Genomic DNA, 7,716 nt, shown 5'->3' on the forward strand with positions numbered 1-7,716 from the left:
CCATAAATCTGCCCCACTCCGTATATACGCTCCCTGGGAGAGAGCGAGGAATGGAAGAGCGAGGAGATGGGAAACGGGGTGGCAGGTAAGAAGAATGAGACTTTGGGAGGAAATTGAGTTGATCAAGCATTTCTTTGCCACAGACGTGCACAGCTTGCAAGGCACGGGTTACGGATGCACAGCATCTCTCAGACACCACAGAGGATGAGGAACAGACTCACTGTGGCAGACATGGAGTCCGTTAGCCGGGTATTCGTATAGCACGGCAGATTGAATTGCAGCTTTTACTTTAATATCCATAAGCTCGCATGATACAGAACTGGTGGTGATTGGCTTTCATCACACAAGTGCTCACTATTTGAAACATAAAACGCAAAGCGGCACTAAAAGAAATAGCCATTTGAGAAATTGAGCGGTTAAAAAAAAAGAAATAAAAAATGTGTCTTTTGGCACTGACACGGAAAGAGAAAAAAAGAGCCGTGCTGGCGGCTCTGTGAGGCTGCGGTCGCTTTGAGCTAAACGCTAATCCCAGTATGCAAACATGCGAACAGAGGCAATGTTAAAACACGGATGATTTAGCAGGTTAAACCTTTTTTAGTTGAGGATATTAGCGTGCTATGCAGCTAATTGCTAGGGCAAAACAAAGTGCAGCCGAGGTTGATGGGAACAAGAGCTTCCCGTGTCACAAGTTTATATGTTTTTCTTTGTCTTTTAATGGAAAACACAGCTACAAACAGCCCTCTTTCTCTCCGAGTGAGGGAAGCACCACGGCAGGAATAAACGCTAGCTTCACACAAGGATCAGCATATAAAATGCCAGCAGATATTTGATTTGATATGCCGGTGGGCTGTAAGAGGATTAATGACCATGTGGCACACACTGTATGTGTGCTAATGAGTTTCTGTGGAATAAACTGGACATGTCATCTGGGGCTATCTTAAATGCTAATGTTGGATACATGCTAACATGCTGCTGTTTAGCTGCTATGTTTACCATACTGAAAATCCAATAGTTTTACATGCATGCTAACATTTATTACACGTTATTACAATCCAACCTGATAGGAAGATGAACGTTTGCATCAGATGTCATGTAAATCCACCCAACAGTTAACAAGACATTTCACTCAAAAGTCACAAACGTCAACCCCATGATGGAGCAGTAGAAAATGTTGGAGGACCACCAAAGTACTTAAGATTCATCATCTGGGAACCCAAGAATGTTTGCACTCAAATTCACAGCATTTCCTTCAAAAGTTGATATTTAAATCAACTTTTGGTGGTGGACAGACCGACATTTCAATCCCTAAAAAACACACTGTTAGCATTGCTAAACAATGTAAATATTCTAACTAATATATTGCTTTTTTGACCACTGAGGAAAACATTTTATCTTTGACACCCGTCATAGGGATGGGGAGTGACCAGACAGCTGTTGCAATACATTGCAGCAATACTTGCATCCACCCAAACCACCAGATCCTTTCAGCACCCATGAGAAAAAACACAGAGATTACAAAGAATAGAGTATTGCAATACTTTCTTTGTGCCACAGCTACCCTGCAGGTTCCTAAAGTGCTTGGACGTCCATGTGTGCCAAGCAGTGTTAATATGACCGAGGCAACCGTGGACGATTCCCGCTGAGGTATCGACAGAGAGCCAACAGCGGGGCGGCCCGGCGGTGCTGAGGATAATAGATGAAGGATGCGAGAGTCTGGAGGGTGGCAGGGATGGAGAGAAAACAGGAGGAAAAAGTGATGAGGTAGCTCGACCTGCACAGAAGGTGTGGGGAACTGAGGGAGGAGGTTGTGAACAATGGAAGTTTAAGTGAGGGGATAGTGTGCTGCTGCAAATACAGAACGCTGTTTCACTTGTTTCTAGAGTTCTGCAAAGGAGCAATACACCAACAATAAAAGAAGAAGAAGAAAGGACAAGCCACTGAATTTGATGCTGTGGTCTAGTGGCTTCATCCTGTTCTTATCTCAGGGTCTGTTTCTCTGGATGTCCTTCTTCCTCCATTCACAGATCCAAAAATACAAACTGCACTTTATGTTTCAAGTAAAGGACTTCAGCAAACAGAACATAATGTCTCCGGGTCTTTTGTGCGTCTTAGATGAACAGTGCCTTTCTCTCTAATATTCGTGTAATATTTGTGCACATTTTGCTTTTGTTTAGCCACATTTATATTTTTTTATTATTTATATGATATGACTCATTCTGTTTCTTTTCAGTGAGCTTTAGATGCTGCCTGCGTCGTTCCACTTCCTGTCCTCAATGTTCCAATGCGAGCTGATGAGATGTTAGATGTTCTGTGTAGTAACATATTCAGGTCTGGTGTTTTTCAATGTTGTTTGCTCAATGGCCCACAGCAGACAGTGTTCAGTCACAGATTGTGTTTTAGTCATTAGACGTGCTCATTTAGGCTGCTGTATAATTCAATTTAGTGCGAGTGCATGCAAGTTCACACCCACACACACACATTTACATATCTGTCAGAATGAATACAAGTGTGAAGCTCCAAGGGAAAGAATTGATATTAAGTGAACTGGGGAATTAAGTGAGACACACTCTATTGTCCCATGAAACAATGATGCTTTCTCTTGTGTGGAGGGTGTAACTGGAAACATTAGGGGAGAGATAGATAATACAGCTTATCTGAGGCCTTTCTGGTCATTCACTTAAAAAGACCTCAAATCAGCATCATCAAATCAAGCTTAACGACTTAACAATGACTAACCGTCTCCAGCGGCTGCAAATCTGAATGAGACTATTTATTTTTCCCGCCTCCACTCGAACTGTGAATAAGGCGAAGATGTGAATGGTGTTGTCTCTGGTGATCCATTGTTACTATTATTGCAATTCATCACAATCATCTAGTAAATATCCATCATGTACCTTCAGATTTTGCGATTACATGTAGGACGTTTCCCCCGGGGCGTCTGATGGATTTGTGTTTGAAGCCCGGGGGCGTGACGTCTGCTGATGCTATACCAAAAACAAAAGTTAAGAAATTCGATTTTTCGCCTAACTTCCACGGAGCCATTTGTTTGGTGAGGTGTGAAAAACAACCGCACCCAGGCAATGAAACCATGTGTGTGTGCGTGTGTGTGTGTGTGTGTGTGTGTGTGTGTACAGAGGACTAATCATGAAAATGACAGGAAACAGTTGCCACTGCTTCCTCTACAGAAAAGGAGAAGTGTTGCTTCACTGAACACTGAAGAACATGAAAGAAAAGTTTCAGAACTTGCTCGTGGGTGTTTCTGCAGATGTTATGTGAGACGAAAACATGAAAATAAAATTGTTGGATGGATGAATGATTGAGAGAAGATTTTCTATTATGATCCATGCTACTGGTAGTACAAAAAAACGTTTGGCCGGAGGGTGATGGCAGAGGAAGGGCCGAACAATAACCAAACCCCCAAGCTGAGCGATTGTTATATAAAACTGTAAATCATGGTTGTTTTATGATTTAAAAAAAAAAAAAGCCCCAAACTGCTGTATTTGGATGTATTGAACACCATAAGTAATATACAAGTGAAATATATGGTTTGGTACATGAGAAAATTCAAATAGGCCCCAATGGGACCCAATGAGACCTCGCCTGAATGTTCTGAACTAAAACCCTCTCTAACTTTGTTCTGCTTCACTTTATCAAAGTCAACCTTTGCAGAGAGAATGTTCACATATTGTGCTATGATTTGGGCTAGAGAATGTTCACATATTGTGCTATGATTTGGGTTAGAGAATGTTCACATATTGTGCTGATTTGGGAGAAGTTTAGACCTTACAGCTGCATCATTTCAAAGAAATAATCATCCTCAAAGTGCTTTTCAAACCTTTTCATTTTTGCTGTGTGTCATCTTCATTTACTCTTAACCAGTAACATATAGACTGATATTTACACATCTGAACAAAATCTCACATGTGTACCTTTCATTATAACACCAACATTATTCAAATAGCCCTAGTTGTTGCAGAGATGCACCCTTTTTAGTTTGGGTATGCACTTTTTGAGCAGAGGCCTAAAAATAGGTTGTTTTTTATAAGGTTGAATCAAGAAGGATTATCTGCTGTACGGTGGAAGGACATCCCAGTTTCGGCTGTACAGACCACACATGCCTGTTTCAAAGCCTCCATATAAACTCGCTGATGATGTCATTGTTACTGCAGTTTTAATTCGTCAGCCTCGTCAGATCGGCGGTTCACAACCTTTTTGGCTCGTGGCCCTTCAACATGAAACAGAAGGCTTCTCGTTTCACCCCATACAAAGCAGTTAGCATTAGCTGCTAGCCAAACACACCGCAGTCAATGACATCACACAAGAGGCAATAAAAGCTGTTTTGAGAAAGTATGCATCCATCGCACTTAAGCATGCAGCCCAAATATTATGCAGTTTTCTGCAGCAGAATGAGAGATCAGCTGTGGACGGACACAGAGGTGGACACTCACTCAGTTATTGGAATTTGAGTTAAGACTATGTTGTGACACTATATCCAAGGAATTATTATATTTTGTTTATCATTTTACAGCCTGCAAGATTTACTTTGTAAACCTCTGGAGGCTACTAAAGCCCCAGGATGGGATCCACTGGCCGGCGCTACAGCTGTGCTTCTAGCTGAATGTTCCCTCTGAGTATGCCAAACGGCCTCTCTTAGCATTAATCTCAGAGTCCGGCTGAGGTTAATGAATATTCAGTCATAGTTTTAGAGGTGCTGTTGGCACTACATAAAAAGTCAGGGTTACATCGATATTCGTATGAATCATCTTCAAGGGGACCAATAATGCCCGCACCAAATTTCACATCAATCCATCTTGATGTGTCACCGTGGACCAAAGTGTTGGACGGACCTGGTTCAGTGGAGAGGACTTAATAAAGTGGAGAGGAGAGGAACTGGAGGTGCTGTATTTGGAAGGCAGGTGGTGATTCGTCCTTCCCACTTTCCCCAAATAGGTAGGTCAGCTGGGTGGTGCATTCAGAGATTTGGGAATGCAAAATGCAAATGTTTCTAGGCCACACACACACACACACACACACACACACACACACACACAAACAGCTGGTAAGAGGCTTACGCTCCAGTGGCATATGACAGCTCTCCCATTAAAACCATTCAGCTCAGCTGTTGTGGGACGGGAGCACAGCATCATGGCCCCAACCTGAAACCCTGAGCAAATATAATCATTTAAAAAGTTCTGAAGTTTGCTTCGCTTTTTAGTTGCAACTGTCCTCGAATACATTCATGGCGACAACTATCACCCAAGCAAGTCACCGGCAGACGGAAGTGAAAGTGCAAAAGAGAGGTGTGATGCAGAGGATGAAGTAAAACTTGTAAGCCAACTAAACCTCAAATTGTACTGTTGAGAAAAGCGGCGCTCGAAAGAAAAACCACAACTCCGAGACTCGAGTTGACTGAACGCAGAACCGCCCTGCTCTAGATGTACAGCATGTAAAATGACAGGAAGGAGGCAGTCAGCAGTTTGCTCTCTATCTCTGCACCGCCGCTCACGGCTCTACCGAGACCTGCCTCGCCATTTATCAATCTGACACTCATAGTGTCGACTCGCTAAACAAAGAAGTTACGGTTCACGCGGACTATCAATAGCTGTCCTCCTGCTTCTTTCTCCTGTAAATGTACATCAATACGTTTGTGTCCACGAGACATGAAAACAAGCGCGATGACGACAAAGTGGAGACAAAACAGAGGGAGGGAGGATGAAACTGGATTAAATCAAGATGTGGACAAATGTATTGAAGGCAACTGCGGCAGCTTTTATACTCCCTCTCCACACATACTTGTATGTACACACACACATATCTGGGAGCTGAAATCAGCCATAATTCAAGTGCCCAACCCTTTCAATAAATCAGCTCCTATAATTCTTCTTTCCTTTCTTAGTTTTGCCTTGTTCTCTCTTTTGAGGTCTGCGTGCATAAGTGAATTACGTCCAACCACTACACACCCTGCATACAGTACATGCAAACACCCACAAACACCCGCATCTGAGCGTTTTGGTGTTGTTCCTGTGGAGACAGATGTAGCTCTACACACAGCAGCAGGCAAAGCTGCAGTGTACTTGACTTCATGTCCTACAGTTGCTATAGACCTATGCTACATGCTGTAGATCCATATCAAAAACACACACTTGTTTGCAAAACTATAGCTTTGCCACCACGGTGAACGTGTGGTGAGAAATGCTAACGTGCTAATGTTTACGCGTTCTGTACTACAGTGGCACTAGCATGCTTGAAGGGACTTAGTCCTCTTGGTTTTTTTTTAATTATCTTTGTTTTTGTCGCTATTAAGGTGCAAAGTACAAAGAGTCAGGCAAAAATACAGAAGTGAAAACTGGAAGGGAACATGAAATTAAAGGAGCAGTGTGTAGAATCTAGTGACATCTAGTGGCGAATTTACAGATTGCATCGAACTTATCCTCCGCTGACTCCTCCCTTTCCAAGTGTCAAAACTACGGTGGCCTTTAAGTAACGTAAAAACGCAAAATCCTTTCTACTACTGTTGAAACAAGGCAGTACAACATGGCGTACTCCGTGAAGAGAACACACTACATAGATATAAACGGCCCAACAACAAAAACTTCACTTCTTCAGGTGATAATAGACTAATACAAATATAGTTCTGCATCTTATATTCCCCCTAAATCCTACACACTGATCCTTTAAAAGGAATGTGAACTAAAACTACAGTAAAGTAACCCTAAATGACATGGACTCTGAAAATCATTTGCACACATATAGTATATGCCACATGTTCCCTAATCCTCTTAACATCCCGTCAGCATATTAAATCAAATATCCGTTATTTCATATGCTGCTCTGTGAGCGACGTCAACGCTGTAGGCTGGAGGGAACGAGCATCAATTTATGGCCGTTTGTGGTCGGCCCTTCCCTTACTCTTGGAGAAAGAACAATATGGCTAGTGTGTGTGTGTGTGTGTGTGTGTGTGTGTGTGTGTGTGTGTGTTCCACGAAAAGACAAAGAGCAGCATGTTTGCACACAGAGCCTCATGACACGTGAAGGTCTTGTTGGACAGCGCGTACTGAACGAATCACAACGTCTGTTTATTGATGATATGCTTGACTGCTTTTCCACTGTGCACAATCCATGTTTAAAAACACTCACTGCTGCTCACTTACAGTACGACAAGAATGAATCCTGGGGCATCAAAAAGGAGGGGCGGGGGCAAAGATTTCAGAGCACGGTACATAAATATGAGTGAGTTTACATGCACAAAGAGATCCGATGACCAGTTACTTTTTTGCTACGTTCGCTTGAAGGCTGGTGGCTGATAGGAGCCGGGTACGGGGGAGGAGGGGCAAGGCAGAATTAACAGCTTTTACAGTACAGTACTTTGTTTCCATCACATCACCAACATGAGAGAAGCAAGCAGACGGTTGCTAACCTAAGAAAGAGAGAGAAGTATATGGAAAATCTTTATTAAGCATGTGTACAAGTGGAGATATTGAGGGACTGAGCCTGAGGGTCAGAATTGAGGCCACTTGATCCCATTCTGGCTGCGTCCTCTCATCTGGAGGAGTCGCGATCATGACAGACATGGAAATGTGGAGGGATCAGACTCAGATTAGAAGTCTCGAGGGAGGGAATTATTACCTTTATAGATGAGAGAAGTATGAAGAGAGGGTCTGTAAGATGGGAGCGGACAGTGGGAGCATCAAGTGGCCAGCCACAAGGGTACACATC

The sequence above is a fragment of the Taurulus bubalis genome, assembly GCF_910589615.1.
Source record: "Taurulus bubalis genome assembly, chromosome: 11".
Taxonomy (NCBI): domain Eukaryota; kingdom Metazoa; phylum Chordata; class Actinopteri; order Perciformes; family Cottidae; genus Taurulus; species Taurulus bubalis.